Source organism: Tinamus guttatus, unplaced genomic scaffold (assembly GCF_059628265.1).
Source record: "Tinamus guttatus ecotype Peru unplaced genomic scaffold, ASM5962826v1 Tinamus_guttatus_pri_ptg000439l, whole genome shotgun sequence".
Classification (NCBI taxonomy): Eukaryota; Metazoa; Chordata; class Aves; order Tinamiformes; family Tinamidae; genus Tinamus; species Tinamus guttatus.
This window is the reverse complement of record NW_028288973.1, coordinates 1,815,403-1,839,146: the sequence shown is the minus strand read 5'-3', so window position 1 is coordinate 1,839,146 and position 23,744 is coordinate 1,815,403. Positions and strand designations below refer to the sequence as shown.

Here is a 23,744-nt window from a genome sequence, read left to right as displayed (position 1 = left end):
CTCAGGCCCTGGCTGAGTCCCAAACATGCTCCGACACCAGCCTATCTGCTGTGCATCCCCCCGGGGGCCACGTGGCCACGCGCTCCGGCGATGAGGGAGAAGGAGAAGGAAGGACATTCGATACCGCTTAGCGGAGCAGAGCTGCAGCCTTCGCCGCCGCGGAACAACAGGCAGTTTCATTAAGTGAACTCCAATCAGTGCAAGGCCTCGCTGTTTGCAGCAGCACAACTCTGTAGCCTTATCTGAGAGAGAAAAATTAACAGCGGCGCGCCGGGAGCGCTGCAGTAGAGCCTGGCTCTCGCAGAGCACTCGCAGCCGGCAGCTACGTGGCCACTTCTGACAGACAGTACGTTTTCTGGAAACAGGAGGCTTTTTCCTTCCCCCCTCAGAGGGGCAGCCCCACATCCGTGAACTTCCCCACTCGCTTCTTTACCATTCTCATTTTCAAAAGCAGGGAACTCTTCCCTTAATCTGCACTATCGCCAAGATCCGCAAGGCAGCGTTTTACACAGGGGAGGAAAGAGAGGATGAATGATGGATAGGCAATCACAAGCTGGGGAGATCATCATCCAAAATCACTCGTCTATCCCCAGATTTTAGCCTGCCACGACAGCTCTGAGTACATATTGCTGCCTTTCCAAGTTTTCTACTTGACCATATTTCCAATTACAGGATTTCGCTATATCCAGTTTCCTGTTGTTCCAGTACAGGCCATATTGTCTGACATCGCTTCCCACCCCCCACACCCTTTTTTTTTTTCTGATAGCTAAATGTGAAAGAGATTTTAGAATAATTAAAATTGGTAGGAACTCCAGGAAAGGCAGAGTACCAGAAGCTACTCTCAATTCTCTCAGACCAAGCCAAATGCAGGAGCTGGGAGTATCCCCGGTATCAGGGCGAGACTGCTAATTAGAGGCAAGCAAAACCCACAACTGCCATCTCCACACAGGGCAGGATTGCTCCCTAAAGGGCACACTCCAACGTTTGCCTTAATCTCAGCTCTTAAGACTAGTTAAAATGCCAGCCCACAAGCCTATATAATCTTATTTTCAACAACAGTTTTTTTTTTCCCCTCTCAGTCAAAAATGCTTTCTAGTTTAAATGCATTTCGACCTTTCAAATATTTCCCTCCTTCCTCAGTTATCTATAAATATTTGAACGGTGGAAAATGTTATTTCTCTCCTCTATTTTTTGTGGTGTGTTGATAATACATATTCATCTTGAGCTTAATCATGCCTCACAAGCCAAAATATCCTGGTAATTATACCTTGTCTGACCTTCCTAATATTTCTAACTAAAGAAATTCAGGTGCAGAATACAATGCTTTAAATACCATTATCACTTGTTTTTTTCTAATCTCTCTAACACAGAGGGTTTTTTTTTAAAAAAAAAAGAAATGTATCTTTAGTTCAATGTCTCAGGTTATCTGCAGATCTTTCACTCTTATGCTTGTCCAGGTTTCGTCATTCCAGTGAGTAGCTGTATTTCAAATTACTTTTCTCTCAATACAATTACGTACACTTTTACAGTTTATTTTTCTTGCAAATTTAATTTCCTTTGATGCTTTAGAATTACATTTCTTCCATCTCCACTAGAGTCCATAAAAAAGAACTTAGTAAAAAAGAAAAAAAAAGAGACATATTTCCATTTTTAAAATGCTTTGGAAATTCTACTCCGTTCTGTGATTCGACCAAATTTCAACATTCACAAAACATTTCACATATTCAAAGACTAAAAATAAAATACAAATCCCTTTCTATCTTCAAGCATAGAACATGGATACCTTCCTCTATTAGGATTTTCCCACTTCTGTACACAAAAGATGACTGAAGAAACCCAAAAGCTTCCTGGCCGAGCCAGAGGGGAGGCAACTGCAAGGACTGAAAGCATTTTGCCTGCCTGATCCCTACGGCATCCCTCACTCCGGCCTTGCCGGTCTCGCCTGTTCCCCCTCAAGGAATTCTCTTGAGCCTTGACTCAACCATGGCGATAGACTGAACTGGGTACGTCTGAGGTGTGCAGCAGGGAAGGGCTGCTTGGCCCAACCGTAACCCCAAATAATTTAAAACAAACGTGTGTCCTTGAAGGAAAAAAATATATATATATACATATATATATATACATATATATGCATACAGCAGCACAATATCCCAGACCACACCCCAAGCATGTTTCCTCTTCCTTGCACACCCGTGTGCCCACAAAAGCAGGCGGCTACAGCCAGGTGGGCACTCAAGGCAGCTCCCCTCATGGGAGGTGCCTCGCGGGCGCCCGGCGGCGCCTCAGGAGATGGCGGCGGGTCAGGCACGACGGCCCTCGGGGGCGCCGCTCTGGGCCCCGCCAAGGCAAGGCCGCGCTCGCCGGCACCGCTTCCCCCTCCAAGGTAGGGTTTTCCCTACCGTTTAGTTAAAAACCCATCTCGCCTTCGGTTTCAACACAATTTAGTTAAGCGAGGGAAAAATCCCTAATGGGGACACATTTCTAACAGTTTATGCGGCTTTGGCTTAATTAATGAACTTTGTCGCTGCAAGCTAAGCGCGCAGCTGTAAGTAAGGGAGCTTGGCAGCGCCTCGCGGAAGGGTGGGAGGCAGGGACGCTGCGCCGAGACCTCGCGTGCTTCGGCAGATGTGATTTCGGATGAATTCTTTCAGCAGACAGCAGGTGGTGATCCAAGATCACGGCACTGGGATACGGGGAGAGCAAACACCAGAAACACACTGCCAGTCCACACAAAGACCTTCCCATCTTGTATGAAACCGTCGGTTCACAAAGATTTGGTTATTTTGTGGAAGGATGGCTTGGATTTGCTTGCTAGACATGCATGCAATTACTGAGATAAGGAAGGAACCTTATAGCAATGCAACCCTGGATGGCTTCTGTATCAGCATGCTGATATATGCAAAGCATTTAATCAGTTTAAATAAATAATTTGAATTACAGTAAAATTAAAATGTTACGGCTTGCGCACAGAAAGCTGCATGTACACTGCCATGAGGTAGATGATCTGCCTAGTCCCTTATCTTATCAGAGAAATAAGCTTCAGCGAAAAGTGCAAAGAAATGCTGTAATATGTAGTCATCAAACAACCTCCTCTTAAAAAAGAGATGCCTTGCAGCTCCAGTCAACCCCGGTAACGTTGGGATGCATGTGAGTATACGGCTGCCTGGGACAGGGGTAGCCAGGCTGTTTTTAACGGGTATGTGTTCATGAACTTATGTTATTAAACCTTGAAGTAACTGACTTCCAGCTAACACAAGGCAATTAGCATGTTTATGAAGACTAGTGCGTTCCAGGCTACAAATGTTTGCTCTTTGCGCGAGCCTAATCCCTTCCATAAACAACAAAAAATATTTGTAGCTTGGATCTAAAGAGTCTAATACGACAATTCAACCTCGAGTCATTGCCTGCTCTGGGCCCCTTGCATGAAAGGCATCGTTGTGAGCGACGGGGATGCAGGAACTGTGTGGTCTGTCTTCCAACCCCAGGTCACAGCCTCGGTGGTGGGGAGGTAAAACCAACATTAAGGAGCCCACAGAAGAGGCCAAACACTGCACTTTGGTTATACAGGCAGTCCGTCACAGAGCAAGGGAGAGACATTTTCCTTTTCCTCTGACCAAGAGAATTAAGGGAAATTTCTAAAGGAAGGTCAAGCGCTCACCAGTGCCCAACACCTCCCCGTAGCTCTATCCCAAACATCAGGGTCCTCCCGAAGATTCAGTCCTTTTGCTAAAAAAGCACAGGCCGAGCACACAGCTGTGCCAGCAGAGACCCCGGGTACAACAATAAAGAACAAAGGCTGTTTCCCTCTCTCCCAGCTGGCCAAAAGTGAAGTTTGCTGCAGGAGGCTCCCCTATCCCAGCCCTTGCAGGGCACCTTCCCCTCCTGGGGCACCTCCTGCACAAGCCCTGGCGGGAACAACGCTCCGGATACTGCTCTGGAGCAGCTGCCATCCCAGCTCCAGCTGTGTGTTCCTGCCCTCTCCCCATGCCAGCTCTGGCACTTTGTGGACCCTCTGCTGAGTCGTTTCAGCACGTAGCCCAGAAAAGCTACTTGCTTTTTTTATTGTCATGAGGATATTTGAAAAATAAGGCAAAATGAGGCTTGTGGTGATGAGGTAGTATCTCCCCAACTCCACAGTCATGCTGAAATAGTGACTCAGATACACGAGCCCTTCAGCTCTCTATTAACATCATACAAGCTCTTTACCCTGAAACTCAGAAATAACTTTCCATGTCATGACTGTTTCATTACTGAGCAGTTTATTGATAGAAAAGGAAGTGCAGCATGAGAGATGCATAAAGATGAAAAGGAGGAAAAAAAAATACAAGGAAAATACGATAAAAAAAAAAGGTCTCTCTAGAAAGCAAACATGTAAGGTGGTGGGTAAGGATGCTAGACTTTGACTCTACCACCATAAGCACAACAGGAATTCTTCCCCAATCCTCCCATGAAGGCAGCACCCTACCTGTAGGTGTTCTAATATAGATTTGGTGGGGTTTGTAATTCACTTCTGTTAAAACAGAGGAAACGTACACATACATTCTTTGTTTCAATTTAAATCACAGGTAATCTGTCAGGATAGTTTTTTTTTAATTGGATTAACTTAAATCTAAACTATTCCCCGCCGCCCCCCAACCCCTCAAAAAAGAACCCTGCATTTAAAACAAACAAGCAAAAACCAATCACACCTACCTAGCCATTTAGAAGCATGTTTTCTTTAACTTTCTGGTGCAGGCTTGCACTACATTATCTAATCCTGCCCTTCCTCCTTGTAGATATGCAAAGCAAGGAAAGAACAAGTTATCTTCCAGTGCTTTCTATATCGTTCCAGACCACCAAAAACTGTTCTGTAAAACAGAACAGCTGGTCTTCCTAACCACCGTCCCCTTCTTTTAATGGGCTTGTGATTTTCTTTACAGATAAGTTGTTTGGCCCCCAAAGGAAAGGGGGAAGGAAACTTGCAGTGTTATCTTACTCTTATACACAGAAAGCTCTCGGTCGTCCCCACACTGTCCTTATTTCCAGGAATGGCCAACTTGGACTCCATCCCTGTGCACCAGTGTGGGCTCTCGGGGTTGAGCACAGATACTCCTGATTACGGGGCCCCTGGGCGACCTGCAAAGCCTTCCCTCGAGTTACACAACATGAATAAGGCCCAGAGCCCACGTACGTACCGGCCTCAAGCATACCTGGTAGGACTTTCAGATCTATAAGACCCTGATTTGTTCCCCCTTAAAAACAAAAAGAACTTGTGTTCTTAGCATTCAGACTCCCCAAATGCTTTCAATCCATTCACACTTTCTGAGATTGATTAGAAAAAGCATGCTGCTTCACAAGACCACATCAAGCTCTCCACATCTGTTTCCCTTCCATATCAGGAATGAAACTCCTACCCCTGAAAATTATCGAGGAGGGAAGGGATTGGGTTGCAAGAAAGGAGAAGGAAAAAAAAAAGAAGAAAAAAACATTAAACAGATATTTTTTAAGCAGAAAGGTAGAAACTCTTGCATCGATATTCTGGTCTAAATCAGTCCATTAGCACCTTCTCTGGCAGCATTATTCCCAGCTCTGCATCAATCCAAATTAATATTTTCCACTAATATTAACTTCGATATGCTTTTAAATGGCTACTCAGGTGTGGTTTTGAGGGTTTTTTTGTTTTATTTTGTTTTTGTTTCTTTTTTAAATATGTAAAAGGAAAGCTTATTAAGACTTAGGTTAATTAATAGTCAAATATTTGGGGAAAGCTTTGCTTTTCTCCAAGATGACTATCTTTTAATAAATCAATATGAAATTCAAAAGTGCATTCCTGTGCATGGAGGCAACAGGAATGAGAGGCTGAAGACAGGGAAGAGCTCAGAAACTGCCTTTTCAAAAGGAGTCTATGGTTGTACCACATTGAATGCAAGACAAAACTGCACACCTACTACTCGGGTGCTCACATACACAACTTTGAAGTGGCAGAGAGGACCTGCCAGTGTTGGTTTTCCAGTTGATTCCTGCCTGCTCACCTGTGGTTTTCTGGTAAAATAAAAACAGCAGAACATGGAAACAGAACAGGGAATAAAATACCCTCTAGATCAACGGTAATTTTCTACCAGCATGTCCGGACAGCCAAAGTTACTACGACAGCAGTTAATTCCGTGACCAGCTCCTCACTTTGTAAGACTCTGTTTCAAGGATGATGGAAGATGGCACTGTCTGGATGACCCTCTACTCCTAAAAACAGCATCAGCCTCTCTGATCCAGCCACACACCTGAGCTGGACCAATCAGCAAACTTTCTTCTCACTCCTGCATTGGAATTGGGCTGTCTTCCTACATCTGCAAGGGCATCATCAAATCAGTGAGCGTGGCGGTTTATTCTTGCCATCTCCCAAAACAAACAAACAAAAAAACCCAAACTTATCTACTTTAGCCTTAGGAATTTTTCAAAGTTGTATATCTATCCACAGCAGACTCTTCTGGATGTCTCCAAAAACGTACAGGGCTCTGCTAAGAAAGATTTGGAAGATCATTTTTGGCAGCAGACTTGCTCGTCTCTCTCTCTCCTTGTGTAAACAGAACGAGCTGAAGATGTTACCGAGTCATGCAGAGGTGCTGCTCAGAGCTGACGTGGCTACCGGATGTTGGCAACCACCGAGAGCCACCTCCGAGCCCTGTCAGCTTTACTTAGGCAATACTTGCACAGGGCCCCTCCATCCCTATTCCACAAGGGAGCAGAGAGTCCTCCTGACCGCCTGTATCAACTCCAGCCACTCGCAAGGAAAACCAATCCTGCCTCTGCTGCCAACTAAGGAGGAGGAGAAAGGGAGAAAACACTGCGAAGGAGAGCGCACATCTGGAATCAATTGGAAAAGCTCTGAATGCTTTGGAAAGAACTGCAGAGCTGGCAGAAATCGTAGTGCAGAGCCGTGCGCTCCTACGTGATTGTGGAGCAAAGGTGGGGGGAGACGCGCGCCGCATGCTGAAATGCAGAAAGTCAGAGCTCCTCCTGAGGCTCCTGCCTGTGCAAGCAGCAAAATCGCCCAGCCTCGTTACGCTTTCGCCGCCACGGGTCTTTGTGAGCAAGGCAAAATCTGATACTGAGCAGACTGGATCAGACGCACATGGTCCCAGCCAAGGCAAACGAGAGTCATCTGTGACTCAAATGCCAGGCCTCGATAACAAAGCTGCAATATTGTATCAATCTGCTCTTGGGGTACGGGTGGAGGAAATTTGTGACTGACTTGGCATGGGCTCGAGAACAGAATTTTGACAGTTTAGAAATGCACACTTCATTCTCCCATCTTCTGTTACTCATTTGTTCCGAGGCGAGTTTTCTGCTTTAAAGGAAGCCTTCATTATGTATCCTGGAAAGCAGAGCCTCTGCAAAGGAGCTAAAGGCTACGGAGACACAACTCACCAATGCAATAGCCTGGTAAAAAAGTGAATATATAAGGGTTGGTGTGAATTCCCAGCAAGCAGGAGTAAGGAAGCAATATTATTTTGGCCTGCAGCCTTGGCCAGATCAAAAATAAGACACATAGTCCACATAAGCATTTTTAAAGGGAAATAAAAAATAGAACAGGGAACTGAAAACTTGAAATGCCCAGTCTATTTTGTTTATCATTAAAAAAGTGACACCTGATTATTCTGTGGAAGTATATCAACAGTGAGAAAGAAAAAGGAAAAAAAAAAGATGGACACCAACATTTAATCTAATGAACAACAGCATCGAGAAAACCAACAGGCAGAAGCCGAGTCTGATAAATTCAGCTCTGATAAGACACCATTTTATTTTGTTTGCTGATTTTTAAGTGACAGTCATTAATCCAGCTATTCAGAAGGATCCGTCCCTTTCCATCTCTTCAGGTCTTTAAATCACAACTCAGCCTTTTGTGCAGAAAACATTCTGTGATTCCAAACAGAGGTACCCAAGTGAAACAGAATGGTCTGCGATGCCCTAAAGGCCAGAAGGCATCATCTAAAGGCAGGTCTATGGGATAATATTTTATAAAGCTAAGAAAAACTGTTGGAAGTCAACGTACATGAATTAAATCATATTAAAGTGAGTACTAGACACATTTGAAAGTGAAAGAGCTTAGTCTTATTGAGAGGAACAAGCTCTTGAGACGTAATGGTGCAGCTCCATGTTTCATATAGTTTCATATAGTGTATATACTGGCATCCAAACAGGTGGTTCTCTTTCTTTCCCCATCCATTGTATGAGATGGAGCAATCCCATGGCCACAGGCAGAAAATTAATCCAGAGAACAGTCTTGTTTGATCACAGACTGAACAGCCTCACTCAGCCCTAGACTCCAAGGGGTGAGGAGGCAGGAGCAGCACAGGGACACGAGGGATGCTTCCCTTTTTGCAGGGCCCATGGTTACGTTAGATTAAGCATAACTTGAAAATGCACCTGGCAATTGCTTGATCCCAGAACCAGCGGCTACGCTTACATTTAGCGTGTTATTGCCACAACCTGTTTTACTTAAGTCTTAACTTTTGGAGTGTCTCCATTGAAGCCAGCATAATAGTAGTTTATACACAAGGAATTTGTCAGGCAGCCCAGAAAAGACTTCCCCTTTTATTTTTAAATCCTGCTGAAGTCTCCCTTCCCCTAGGCCTTGTAGCTAACATATATTTAACAAATCTCTGCCTGTAACAACGAACCAGCATGAGGATCTCCCCCACACACCAGCACTGCTTGGAGATGGGGCCCCAGCTCACAGCACCTCTGGGCACCTTTTGGACAGGCTCCTTTCCCCGGATGGGTGGCATTATTTCATGTCCATGTTAAGCAGTTCCCTCCGAGTCTTGGAAAACAAGCTGCTCACCCTGTCAAGACGGCATCAAATGCCTTGTCCACACTAAAGCGTGAATTAGCTTGACAACAGCAATATAACATTCTTATTAACTTCTGCATATTACTGGCAGTCACACTTTTAAATAGTTATATTTTACAGAACCTAAATCGATAAACCTTAAAGCCTAAATTGAGGTAAGAGCATCTAATTTCAGCGACATGCCTGGCAGCATCTGCAGCTCCACTAATACATTACCATATGAGCCCCAGTGAAATTAAGCCTCCTGTAATCTGCAGCTTTTCTTCCTTGCTATGTTTGCCTGCTCTCACCTCCAGAAAGACAAGAGAAGATGCGGCACAAACCCTTTGAGCCAGTCGGTCTCCCCTTCTGTGCATCCCCTTTCACACTCGGAGCGCCAGGCTAAACAAAGCAGCTCCCTCCAGGATGCGGGCCTGGAAAAAAAGCATTAGCATCTGGCGACCAAGAGAGGCTCCCCGGCACGGGAGCCTGGGAGCAAACACGAGTCTTTGGCACGTGGAGGAAACACCGAGAGCTACGCCCGACTGCTTGTGTCAATCCCGTAGTGGGGGAATGCCCAACATTTTCTATGTTTTTTAATCATATTCCTGAATGGAAATGCCAAGGACTGCCGCAGCCCCCCCCGTCCCTTGAGGCGCTACGGCTGCCATAAGGCTGCGCTGCCTTTGCGGCCATGAATATTTAAAGAGGGCAATAAATATTTCAGAACACATTCATCCTGATGAGGAGTCCATTAGAAGAGGAGAGAAGACAAACGGGCTGCAGCGCAGCCGCTTCCTGCTCGGCCTCCTCGGGCCCCGGGCATCTCCCCTCCCTCAGCCCTGCTTCACTGCAGCCTTCAACGGGCACCTCCATCTCAAATATTCATGAGGACAGCTCCCGTAACTGCCCAAATGCACAAAACCACAGCAAAAGCTGCTCCAACTTCCAGGGAGATACCGACAGCGGTTCCTACAGGCTTTGCCTTTAACACTTGTGGGGCCTCCGTCTTTGAGGTGCAGTGATCAAACTCTGGGAGAAAAGACTCCACGGATGGGACACCTGCTAACAGATCACCACGAAAGACCAAAAAAAGACCCAAAGAAACACAGTAACACCAAACCTCCAGCCTTCAGTATCTGGTCAGGGAAATAAATGTGAAAATTTGTCCCTTTCCGTAACAATTCCCTTTCCTTAGTTTAAATGATGAATTCATTCTAGCCTTTCTCTGTTGCTAGCAACTCTGCTTGGCACCCTGTGGGATGCTAACAGATGTACAGAACTTTGCCATCACTGGCGTGAATGAAATTGGCTAGAAAGCAGGTTTAGGACTCAACAGAAAACACACTCATTTAATCAGCTGTCATCTGCCCATCACTCACATACTGGGGGCTATTTGGACTTTCAGTGCTAAAAGTCTGCTGTTTTTCCAAGGGCTTAGGCTATGCTCTCCTATAACAAAACTTTTAAACACAACAATTTTGTGGTGGGGGAGTGTGAAGGGAATAAAAATCTGCAGTAAATTTTGAAGCAAGCCAGAGCTGGGAAGGAAGTCGCACATGCGACACTTGTTCAGGACAGTTGCTCATATTGATAGAACCACAAATCCAACCGTTGTGCTCAAAATGGACTCCCATACTAGCCTCTACCAATTCTCTCACTAGATTCAAGTAAGATCCAACATAAAATATTCTGTTGTCACAAAACATACAGGGAAGCCTTCCGAAAACCAAGGTAAGCCTCCTCTAAGTGAAGGGAAGCCAAAAGACACCTCAAGGTGCCAGAGGATTAGCCTATGAGACCCATGCAAGTTGGGCTCTGCCTTGGCTGACAAGTGAACTGAACCAGGTCCTCTCCTTTGCAGGTAAAGGCTTTAATGAGTAGCATGGAAGTAGAGGGGCATTTCTGCTACTCCTGCTGCCCATGTTGTAAGGGCTTACGGTAACTCAACTGCAATCCCTGTGCATCACATTCTTACGAATGCCTATTGGATTATGTGTGCCCAGGCTCAAGGAGAAGAAACTCCTCCTATCTGGATCCAGACCCAGTTTTTGGGCAAGCTGGACTCCAAAAGATTCAGCACCACGCTGGCTCGGGCATGGCTGGCTCGGTGCAAGGTATGGAACAACTCATCAAGGTCTGCAGAGCTGCAGTCTTGTGGAGAATGACTGAATTCCACTGTGACCTCACTTCAACTGCCTTTGAGCCTTTGAAGGGGAACAGTGGGGTCTTTCCTTAAATTTCCACAAAGAAAAGGCCTTCCAACACATCAACAGCAACTGCAAGACCAAGTTCGTAGTATTTCTGTAAGCATGCACGCATGATTTTTTCTTTTGCCAAGACAGCATCCAACCTCTGTATAACCTGCTCTGGACGACCAGCTTCATATTAACAAAATTTGCACTCAATCCCCATGCTCCACAGCGGGAAGTACTGAGCTGTCAAGTAAAAAACCTTTCTCTATCAAGTAGTATTCCAAGGAGGAAGACCTAGCTATTGAATAGTTAGATCAATCACTTGCTGGATTCCTGTGCCCCCTTTCAATGAAGGCTCCAGGAAGATTACCAGCGGTCTCCATTCAAGCCTCTGGTCATCAGCAATGCCTGCCAAAAGATGTATACTTTGAAAAGCGATGACAATTCTGCTGCTTTGCCAGAGTTCTGAGTTTTTTGCATTCTCGCTCCTATCTGCCACCACAACTGTTCTTTGTATCAGGAGAACTAAAGAAGGTCTCTTTCGAAAGTCTGGCTCAACTTGGCCCCTTCTACTTTATCCTTCTACATTTCTACCCTATTAACAGATCTTGTATACGGAGCAAGCAAAATATGTTGGAAGATGAGCAATTACCTCACCAAGTAATTTAGAGCAGGAACCACCGTGTTGCAGTAGACATGAAAACAATGAGAGCTCCTCTGCTGACTGTAGAGCAGCATATTATTCCCAAGATTAGTATGTACCCACCGGTAGAGTAACAAGGGGGTAAATAAAGGCATCTTGGCAAAAGTATTAGGAAAACAATATTTAGTTCTGTGGTTTCCGAGGGTTTCTCATGATTCAGAAAATAAGTATTAACAGATGAGAAGTTAATTTGGATGGCATAAGCCCCCAAAGGATCCAAATGGCAGAACAGGCAATCCTGCCGAGAGAGAAGGAAAGATGTGCCACATCACATTACTGTCAAATGACCTAAAATATCACAAGATTTCACCAGAATCTGCATTTTTTCCCTAATTTGTAAAAATGGAACAATTCCTGTAAGAGATAAGGTGCATAAAAGATACATAATATCGTAACTGAGGGCAGGAAGAAAGGAGATCCTACTGAACAAGTGTATAAAGGATCATGATTATAATTCTTACTGCCTTAGAAGGAGCACAATTGACTGAAAACAAGAAAAAGGAGTGAATTGTTTCTCTGAAGATTTAAGTCTTATTAAGACAAAATAACAGAGACCCAGGGAAACTGAATCCATTCTCATCTGTTTGAAAATGCTGCATGGAACAGAGAGTCATTCCACCCTACAAGCTTGTTCCTTGGAAACAGATGTCACTTTGCAACCACACGCCCGGCTTTGGAAGCGGGAGACCGGGATTGCTGGATAGCTTCCACGCAATCTTCCCCCAGATGGGCCAGCAGGGCCCACAGACAGGCTTCATCACTGCCAAACTTGGGGAACAGCCACCAGCACAGAGCACTCGGCTCCTAGTTTTTGGTTTGTCTTTACCTCCTTTAAAGGGATCCGAACTGCCTTGCTCTGCTGGAAGTAACAGGGCAGGCAATGCTGAGTCCTACAGAAAGAGACTGGCGTTGAGTACAAGAACAAATGAGTCTTCCATAATCTGTTCTTGTGGTCTGGATGGTCCTTCCCAACTCCAGGCATCTAGGCTGGTAAAGCTCTTCACGAAGTGAGCACTTTTTATGCACTATTGAATTTTTAAAAGGAATTTAAGATAATTAAGTAGCCAATGACAGTGGCAGCACAACCAGCAGTCCGTACCTGGGAGATAACTCTTCTATGACCTGAAATCTCTTTGCTTTTCTTGTCCTTCAGAAATGAGTCATTTAGAATACAATATCTACAGGAAGACAAAAACATGCGAAAACAACACCCTTTCCATTCAGAAACTAAAACGCCAACTTCCATTTAAATGAGTGATACTCCAAAAAAGATGACTTGTGATTAATTGGTATATCATTTTTATAGTACCCTGTAGCAGGTTAGTAATTTACAGCCATTCCAAAATCCTGGAATTCCATATTATAGGGTGTGACTGCCATCACATCTACATTTGGCGACTACAGAGAGAAGGGTCTCAACAGCTGTCCCTCGCTTTGCCTTCTGCTGGATGCTACTGTCATCACACCAGAATAAGGGATGGACTATGGACATGCCCTTCAGCCACACGAGAAATAAAACCTCCCCCTCTGAACTGGTGCGGGTGAGAAGCTCACACAGGGTCTGTTTCTGTCAACTCTGATGTAGGAGACAATAAATCCCAGCAAAAAGGTGGAACAGACACAGCTGCGGACAACTCCTAACCACTTCAGCTAGATTTGCTACAGGAGGCCTGGGCACAGTCTCATACTCTTCTGCAATGATTACCACAATATTAGCCAGGAGGCTCATCACAGCTACGCATTTAAATCACGCCAATCAAACGTGCTTCTCTCCTGCCACCAGCCTTTCTCCCAGATCTATGCTAGATAGTATCAGAATAATTGTACAGCAACACAAAGAGCTTCATAGCTAACCTAAAGGCCTATTACACCTTTGAAAACACTGCAGTCCTCTATAAGCCACCTGGAAGAATGAAATTTATCTTCCTTTACAGTCCTCCAAAATATTAAGGAATTCCAATTATTCAGCCCTAGTTAGATTTCTTCTATGTGTTTTATATATACAGTAACTCCGAGTTCCATACCCACTTGGCTTCTGGGGTATTTCTGCTTTAATCACACCACTGGCTACGAGGTTTATTATGGGTCACATGGCTGAACTGCCAGGCAGGACTCCGGTCGCACATCAAACGAGGAGGCTTTGAGCTGACGGATAGGAAACAAGCAGGAGAGGGATCTGAACAGACAGTGTGACATGTCCAGCCTCTGGTGAAGCTTCCACCTTGCTTCTTCACCATCCTTGCAATACTCCTGCAGCTCGTTGGCAGGGCTAATTAAGAGTATCCCTAACCAAAAATAAATCCTGAGGTCTCATATTTGAGCTGAAAGCTGGGATGGACAAGAACATCACAGCTCTCTTACTTCTTAACAGCAGGGATTCTTTCAGGAGCACCTTCATCTTGTCTACTGCCAAAGGTGCCACCACGCTACATAAAGCTACAGTTTCAGGACTGACAAAAAACACAGCTCAGGGATCCTTAATCTGATTGATTCAGATTCATCTTATTGAATACAACAAGATGTTCACAAATTTTGCTTTTTGATGGAGCAGCACAACCACAGCAGTAGCTTTTTTTCCATCTTCCCAAATGCACCTTACCTGACAAGTCCATTCTCATGCCTCGCAGGACTTTAACCAACAACGCCTTTCAAGACCCAGAGCATCTCAGAAAATTACTCCTAGGATGCAAGTTCACCACTGACTTCAGGTGACCTAAATTTTTACTGCTACCCAGAGGGTCAGTCTCTCCTTGACTCCATACTATTTTGTATCAGTCCTGGCACTTACGCGGTCACAAGGGGAGTGATCTCACTCAAAATTAACCTCACTTTTAAAAAAAACATCTCCACAGTCGTTCCCAGATAAACTGTTCCAAGCGAGCACCCCAGGAGCAGCAGGTGGGAACGTGCTGCTGGGCGCATGGAGCAGGGCAGCTTTCAGTATCAGAATGCAAGACCAGCTTAAGTTGGTTATCAGGTTGCATTCTTAGGTATCCCCAAAGATAAGACCCGATTCTGAACATAACAACGTGTGCTCGTTACTCTTTAAAACGAGTCTCAGCTTTACTGCAGTCACTCATTCGCACCATCACCTTGTAAAGGACCCTGGGAGAGGAGAACCGTCCACTTCTCCCTGCAGCCTCCGGTCACAGGCCCTCCTGAACCCTGCTGCTCTCCAACCCATCCCCTTCACCACACGCTGGACCTTCACACAGGTCTAAGGAAACCCCACCAAAAAAGAACAAGCCTCAAGACCAAACTTAGGTGAGAGAAATTCTTAGAAGGAAGTGCGTTTCCTCCCCCTCCCGCTGCTTTGAGGCAGAAGAGGCCTTTTTCTGAACAGGAGAGGGGATTAAAAAAAGTATAAATCAGAGAACAGTTTTGCATAGTAAATGTAACAAAACTAAACAGTTTCATCCTGCACACACACACACACACACACACACAAAGCAAAGAAGTTATAGCAAACTAATGTGCACTAAATATTTGAACAAAGTTACCATGCCATTATACCCTACAGTTGTGCCAGGAGTCAACAAATCAACTAATTCACTAATTTGGCAATTTCACCAAATTGCCGAAACTTTTCTCCTCTACCACCTGGCTCAGGCTGAAAGGGAGATCTTTTTTAGGCTTATGTAGATATAAAATCCTGTCTCTTGAAATGATAAAATCTTTTCCCCACTGCCACATTTATTATGATCAAGCTTGACAAAGAGGGAAGAGACAAATGGGAAAACAAAAGCCTTTATTACGCCACTCCTTAATATTCCTAAATGCTTGGAATAGCTTGCTCAATTCTGGTAACTTATTTTTATACGCTACTCTGAACGACACTGAAAATGAGAAAAGCTACAAAAAAAACAAACAACAAACCAAATTAAGGTTTTTACTATTCTTTGAGGGTAGTATGAGCCAAGGGAGAACTGGCACCACCCAAGAAAGCAGGTCTCCTCTCCAAGGCAATTTCAAATTGCTCTTTTTAAAAGTACTTAGTGTTGCCAGCAGGTTGAGGGAAGGGATCCTGCCCCTCTACTCAGCTCTGGTGAGGCCTCACCTGGAGTAGTGGGTGCAGTTCTGGGCTCCTAAAGACAAGAGGGATGTGGAGCTTCTAGAGAGGGTCCAGCATAGAGCCACAGATATGATTAAGGGACTGGAGCATCTATCTTATGAGGAAAGACTAAGCGAGCTGGGCCTGTTTAGTCTGGAGAAGAGAAGGCTGAGAGGAGATTTGATCAACATGTTCAAGTACCTGAGGGGTGATTGTAGGGCCAGGCTCTTCTGCGTGGTGGCTGATGACAGGACGAGGGGTAATGGGTGTAAGTCGAAACACAGGCAGTTCCATCTCCATGTGAGGAAGAACTTCTTTACTGTGAGGGTGACAGAGCCCTGGAACAGGCTGCCCAGAGAGGTTGTGGAGTCTCCTTCTCTGGAGATCTTGCAAACCCGCCTGGATGCCACCCTGTGCCACATGCTCTGGGTGCCCTGCTGGAGTAGGGGGGTTAGACTAGATGATCTCTAGAGGTCCCTTCCAGGCTCAACCACTCTGTGATTCTGTGTTATTTTAAGGCCAGTTTTGGTATTAGGACTGGAGGGAGAACGTAGACTTCATAGACAAACCTCAGTAAGACCTGATGGGTTAATGATGCTCTGTGCACTCCATAGGTCAAACTTTGATCATCTAAATCTCGGTTAATCAAGAGCAATCACCTGAAAGTCAAAGATGCCCTTAAGTCAGATAGCTCTGTGAGACCAGGACTTACGGAGCACACACAAACCCTAAACTCCACAGCACCAGACCTGCAGAGATTAGGAATTTTAAGCAGGATGACCATCGCTAAATAAGGAGGACAGTTGAGAGGGTTTTAACTGTACTCAGGACTCACGGCCCGAGGGCAGCATTCAGAGGTTGCTAGAAGATCACCCTCCCAACTACCCGGGCATTCTTGGTGTCTCCTTGCACCCGCAGATTACAGGCTACTTGGAGGGCAATTGCAGTCGGGCACTGGGAGCCTGCTCAGGGCCAAGTCTCATTACAGGCAGGGCTGGTAGTGCCACCTCTTATTAAGGCTGGCTAACGCCTCCCCTTACGAACCCTGTTTCAGTTGTTTGCAATTCTGAGAAACGACCCAAGCTGGCACATTTTCATGCTATCTTACATTTGATATGGGGGTTGTTCCTTTTTTTATTTTGGTTTATTTTAGCCCTATCAACTCAACCAGAGAAAGAAGTGGGAGAAACATTTTGCCTTGTTTATGATTAAAATACCAGAAGAGCAATAAAAAAAACTCTGAAAAGTCCAACACATCCACAGAGAAAAGACTTCATGTTTAACAAAGTTATCTTAATTTCTGGTACCTATATTTTTAGCAACCCTACTAAAGAGTCATCAATAATCCAACTAAAGTTGAAACAAAAATTTCAAAAACTACAATGCTCACATCTTAAGATCTTTACTAAATTTGCTAACAAAGTCAAAAAACAGTAAAGCAGGAGGGAAAAATAATATGTAAAAGTTGATGCAAAGGGAAAATGATTTTTTCCTTTGTATTTATCACAGAAAGAACAGACATATTAAATATCACAGAAAACTTTGTAGCACGCAAAGTAAAAGACTCGTACTCTCAAGGCAGGTGGTAGTGCTGGGATCCCAAATGTTCTTTATGACAAGTTACTCAAGACCTTTGTCAAGAATGGTTTGGGTGCAGCTGATGCTAGTAGGAAATGGGTATGCCATTCGAGTCCCTTTTTCTATGATTTCATGCTCCAGTCCAGGGCTGATAAGGCACAGCTTCACAGAAGATGTAGACTGCACCAGATCCTGGTGCTGGAATCAACAATAGCCGGAAGATGATCGAACTGGTGTAGCTTCCACCATCCCCTTTGCAGGGAAAAATAACACGGAGTCACAGGTACCCACCTCAAATCCAAAGAGAACAAGAAACGGATCTGAATGGGTAAGTGGAAGAAAAATAAATTGGGACAAGGAGCCTAAGAGTCCAGATGCCAGACTTGGAGACTGGGGAAGAGAGTTTAAAAAAAAAAAAAAAAAAAAGAAAGAAAAAAGAAAAGAAAAGAAAGAAAAAAGACAATATTAGACAACTTGTCTGCAATAGAAGCAGGAAATGCAAATCAAATAAGAAGTGGGTGGGAAAGTTAAAAAAGAATATGTCGAGACTGAAGTGAGGAGAGGGAGGAGGAGGAGATGTAGAAAAAGAATCAGCAAACCTAACAATCTGCTGAGAGAGAACTGGAACTGGGAAGGCAAAGTAGTAGTAGTGCGCCAAAAGAGGATGGCACGCTAACTGGAGAGGAAAGCAGGCAGCAGCTGTAAGGACACGAGCTTGGCTAGGATGGGATGGACACCATGAGAAGAGAATGAAGAGATAGACAGGGGAAGGTGCCCTGCACCTTGTCCAGCCGTGTGCACTGAGCAGAAAAGGCAGAAGTCTGGAAGAGCAAGGCTGGTGTTTGGGGAGCAAAGAAGATGGGATATCCCTGCCCGGCTCCAGGAGCACTGGAAGAGTCGTGATGGACAGCAGAGGTGACACAAAGATGGAAGAGAAGGAAAAAAAGTGCCTGCTAGTGCACAATTCCAAAGACCAAAACAAAACCTAATATTGTGCAAACTCACCGTTCTTCTGTCATCAGCAAAAACAACTAACTGGCAAACACATCATGACAGTCTGCACAGCACACAATGGCTAACCATGGGATTAGAGACTATCATAAAGAGACATCGAAATAAGGAGAGCAAATGAAGGTTTCCTCCACAGCTTCAGTTCCGACATGTCCACATTTCAAGGACTTTGCCCATTTACAATCTTGATACTCTCAATTCAGCTTGCGAGCAATATTGATCTCTTGGCCTTGCAAAACTGTCCATTGACATAATTGAACAGGTATGTTAAACAAAGCACATTATTGAAAGTGAACAGGCTCAGCATTTGTTCCATTTGCTCCCATATCTGTAAAGTGCACTCTTTTTTTCCCCAAAAGCTTTCAACTGAGCATTAATCATTTCAGCTTCTATGAACCCTACAAAAAACAGCCTATACATGTCCAACCTTTGCTGGTCATAAGGCGACAACCTCTAGCAACCTAGCAAAAACAATGACTATTCTGCCTGATCCAGAGGATCATAAATGACTCTACAGCAACAGAAAAAAAAATTACTTTGAGTAGGAAAGTAAGACTTGTTTATTTAGATCCCAGGGAGCAGGTCATATAGGAAGAGTACCTAACTAAACCCTTTTAAATAATATTTGGGACTAAATTGTGTCAAATTTATTACTTCTACCCTAGCACTTAGACCTTTGAGGTCTTCAGTTAATGCTGTGACTTTGCAGCTAGGAGCCAATTACTACAGGTTAAGGGACCCGTTCTGTAAAGGAGCAGGTATCTGTATACATGTGCTGAAAACATATCCAGAATTGGAACATTAAGCACTTTCCCTGAAGAAGTTAATGAGACAAGAACCCAGGCAGGTCTAACAAATATCATGCTCTCTTCCCACCAGTATTAGACAGAATTTTATAGCAAAGACATGGTCAGTGCTAATTAAATATAATGGAGCCATCATGATTATCTTGCAGGAAAGGAAGTTACTGTTTTTCTCTATGGGCTGTTCTCCTCCTCTCCCTCCAACCTTAATATTGTTTGATAGCTCACCACAGCCATTTGCACCAATCCAGATGCTCTGCAAAATAATAGTTCTTAAAGTAGGAATAAAATAGTATTTCTGGTATTTAGATTAATATTTTTAAATGGTCATTACCACAGTGTGTGCTGTGGCAAACTTACGCATCCTCTTTTCTCAATTTCTGGGTACCAAGCTTAGTTACCAGACCAAGAAAAATTAGGGATTAGTGAGATTATTTCTAGGACAGGATTTAAGGAAATGGCACTGCTGTATCAAATTCCCTTCTCTATTTTTACCCTGCCTATGAAACATTAAATGCAGCTTCTGCCATCCCAAGGCTGCTACGCGAGGACCTATGGCCTCCCGCTCCTACACCAGTGCATGTGACAGCACTCAGGAAAGGTGGTAAAAAGACTTGGGAGAAGGGAACAAGAAAAAAAGGAAAAAAATTGAAACAAAAAATAAATCACAAAACATTCACTGGTTTCTAGTAGGCCCCACTGATTTTTAAGCCCTTAAGAACAAGCTCTTCTCAAACAGTGGTTAAATCTCTAAGCATCACAGCAGTTACAGAAACAGCCCATGGAGCCACATCAAACAAGCATCTCCTTACATTAGGCAAAATGAGCTGGAGATCCATCCTTCAATATCCGGGGGGGATTCTGGCGGAAAAGTGACTGGCCAGGGATCCTCTCGCACAAACCTCTGCTGCTGACACGGCGTCTGCAGCGTTAAAACATGCTCCTGTGACAGGCGGCGGAAGGGAAGCAAAAGCCAGGCAGCACGCACGGACACCGGTTCGGGCAGCAGGCAGCCAAGAGCCGCCTTCGGAACGGCAGAGAAAGGCGTGAGCACAGGGTCTAGGACGGAGAAGAGAATAACCCCTTCCAGGGGGCTCATGCAAGTTTGCAAGGGAAACATCAAACCACGGAGCAAACAGCACCTGAGGTCCAAAAGGAAATGGAGACACCGCCACCAAAGCAAGGCAAGGGGACAGCGCAACACCGGCGGCCCCCGAGGGAGGGTATGGAGTAAGAGCTGGATGCCTCTCTCAGCACAGGAAAAGCTGCCTTTTTAATTTTAATTTTTTTTTTTTGGCGGGGGGAGGAGACTGACTCTCCCCCTCTTTTTGTTTGTAAGGCTGGGGAGGGTTTGACGCTGCAGCATTCAGGTGGGCTGAGGGTGACCGTACCCCGCAGCAGACACACGGGGACGGGAAGGGGGAGGCTGTCCTGGGACGTGGTCTTCCCCGCAGCCCGCCCAGACAAAGGAGGACGGCGCCTGGAGCAGGAGGCGCTGCACAGTTTTAGCTAGCGCAAGGTGGCCGTGGCGTCGGGGCTCCCCACCTCCTGCCCCACCAAATACAGCCCTCCCCCGTGCACCATCCCAACGTGGGGTGCAGACAAAGATCCCATTTATCCCGTTGTTACCGTACTGGTAGGTAGAGAAATGACAGGGAGAGAAAATGAGGCAGAGGAAAGAAAAGGAGACAGAGAGGCCTTTAATGAGTCAGCCGCTGCTCTGATTTAAATAAGATCTCCATTTAAGGAGCTCTGCATTTGTTTAAAAAAAAAATAATCATTGAGTGAGTGAGCAACTCTTGGCTGCACAAGGTTGTCTCGCAGTTCAACACAGGGGCTGGCAGGGAAAGGGTTATGGAAGGGGGAAGGGAAAGGGAGGAAAGCCTCTGGAAAAAATGAGGCTGCTTGCTGGTTCACTTTAACGAGGACATAAATTAGTCTCAAAGCCACAAACGCCATCACCTCCCCGAGCCCTGGGCAGCGCGTAGCGAGTCGAGCACGTGCCAAGACAAACGGCGCTGGCTGGAGCGGCCGAGGGGGGACCAAGGGGGCTTGGGGCGAGCAGGGCGGCACGGGCGCCTCGCACGGTGCCACAAAATGGAGCCCGGCGATCCCAGCCCGCACAAAGGGGGCCCTTCAGCGGCCCCCGCCCGCACCCACGGCCAAACGAGACCAGGAGGCAGCCCCGGCCTCCCCGAGGGGGAGAGCGGCGGCTCCGGAGCGGCACCTCTCCTCGGCCTGGCTTTAATTACCACAAGCCGCCCTTCCTCCTCCTGCTGCCACGCGGGAGAGGCGCCGCCGCAGCCGCCCAGGTGAGCGGCTCCGCGGGCGGCCGCACACAATGGTGCCTCGCGAGGAGGGCGCGCGCGGGCGCCCGTACGGGCACACGCACGCACGGACACTCCGGCGCGGCGGCCACGCGCGCCGGCGGGACCCCATGAAGAGGAGGAAGGCAGCTCCCTTCCCGCCCTCCGAGATGCTGCTCGACACCTTCCCCCTCTCCCAGCCCTGATGGGAAACAGATTCGGAGGAAAACGCCAGCAAGGCACTGGGCTGGCCAAGAAAGGGAGGGCTTTGTGCTCCACGCGAGCCAGCAAGCTCACCATGCACCGCACAGAGGGGAGAAAGGGAAAAAAAATCCTTTAAACATACAATTCCCATCCACCCAAGACTTTCTCTTTCATCTGCAATTAGCACATGATGTACTGGGCCTCGTTTAACACTCGTTTTCACTGATTTAGGATTAAGGGGATCAGATCAGGGTGCTTTCTGTTAATGAATCTGAGCTCTAATTCTCATTAGTGATTTCGGTTTCCTATTTTTGAAGCACGTTTCTACCTACCAGTATTCCCCTTTTCCGGCCATCACCATTTCTAGCTTCCCTCCCACCCCTGCTCACATCTATTTTGCTTTACCAGGCCCTTATGCATATGCGAAAGCTGGTCTCCCAGATTTCCAAGGAAAACAGGGAGGTTTGCTCCTTAAAACTCAGGCAAATGCAGATGAGGCAGACAATTTTGTCTGGAAAATTAATCAAAAAGAACAAGAGACTACCCACGGCACTGCTGCATTCACTCGGCAGCAATTACCAGTTCAAGATACCAGTAATATTGACTTTTCATAGACACAGAGCTCTGTGAAGTAATAAGTTCACGGGTTCTGAATAATGCCGCTCCACTACCTCAAAGAGCTCTGCAGAAGCACAATAACGAGGATGAGGAGGCTGCTCTGCACACGCCGTGTTACCCCAGAGCAAACCTGCAGTATGACTTAAATGCTTCCTCTGCAAAAAGCAGCTCAGTGCTACAGCTGAACTCACCCTTGCCAAGCTCCTTAATTCTGAACAAAGGGACATCGGTCATTCACTGCATCAGAGACCCTTACCTAAGCTCCTCTCCCTTCCTGCTTGTTTTAATACGCATCTTCTTCAACACCAGCATGTAAATGTGCAACGCCAAACCAGAAGACATACCCTGGATAGCACGCACTCTTCAGGCAGTCACAATTCAAGGTCAAGCAAAACTAAGAATTCATGGGCTTGATGCTTCCCGTGCCTGTAAATTAACATTTTCCGAGGAAGACTCAGACTACTTCCCTGAAGTATATTAGGGCATCCCCAGATCTCTCTGTAAGTTTATGACTTCTCCTGTGCAACAAAAGATTTCCACGAGATTCCCATTCCCAAGCTCCGCACATCTCCGAAAACCAACCAGCTTCAGGGTTCCTGCCCCTACGCGCGTCCAAACAACCTACACTTGTGCACCGGGGACACGGGCACCTTTCTGCACCACGCAGACACAGACCACGTCCATAACTGTGCATGTGGCAGAGAACGCACTGCCGGCGGAGATGGGCACAGCAACGCTCCGAAACGCCCGTGCACAGCGGGGCTGATGGACACGCACCTCCGTTTAACCGGGCACGCTTCAGAGCGCACGGCAAAACACACACAGACTCTTGCTGCAAAGACACAGTTTTCAGATCATTCGCTGAGCTAAATATAGCTGCAGAAAGCCTCAGGAGATTTCTGCAAACCTCTTCTGTCTCAAAACAGAAAGCCTTGGTCCAGATTGAAAGGAGTTGGTAATGGAAGGGACTAAACAGCAAAAGCACGAGGTAAGGTTTGAATACCTCGGAAGATACCTTAGAGTGGACAGGGACCTATTTTTCGGCACTGAAAATCAATGCGAGATGAGACACAAGGAAGGGTCAGAGCGGGTATCACTTCTTGGAGCGGATTCAGCAAGAGCCTAGCACCCGGGGAAGCGCTGCCCCTTGCAGCGGGACACGCAGAATCCCCGCAACCGCCAGCAAAGGGGGATTCCGTGAGGGAGAAGGAACGCCAAGAATACCGTAGGCAGATATGCTAAAAATCGCAAAGCTCCACAGAAGAAAATAAAATAAAATAGCACCTGTGAAAACCAAATTGGACAAAAAGTTCCTTTGTGCAGCCTTTCCCTCCACCCCGTCGGGAATATCCCCCAAAGGCTGCCAGCTCCGCAAGGCACTGCAGGGCATTATATAATGCCTCACTTAAGGGATTCCAACACCGCGATGCTGCCTTCCTCCTCCTCCCGCTCCTCGTGTCCCCCTC

General features: G+C 46.0%; 1 protein-coding gene across 11 annotated transcripts in view; it reads right to left on the bottom strand.

The window, feature by feature from the left end:
- Nucleotides 1–23,744, bottom strand: part of RBFOX2 (RNA binding fox-1 homolog 2) — a 162,833-nt gene that overhangs the window by 54,300 nt on the left and 84,789 nt on the right. The window lies entirely within an intron of this gene.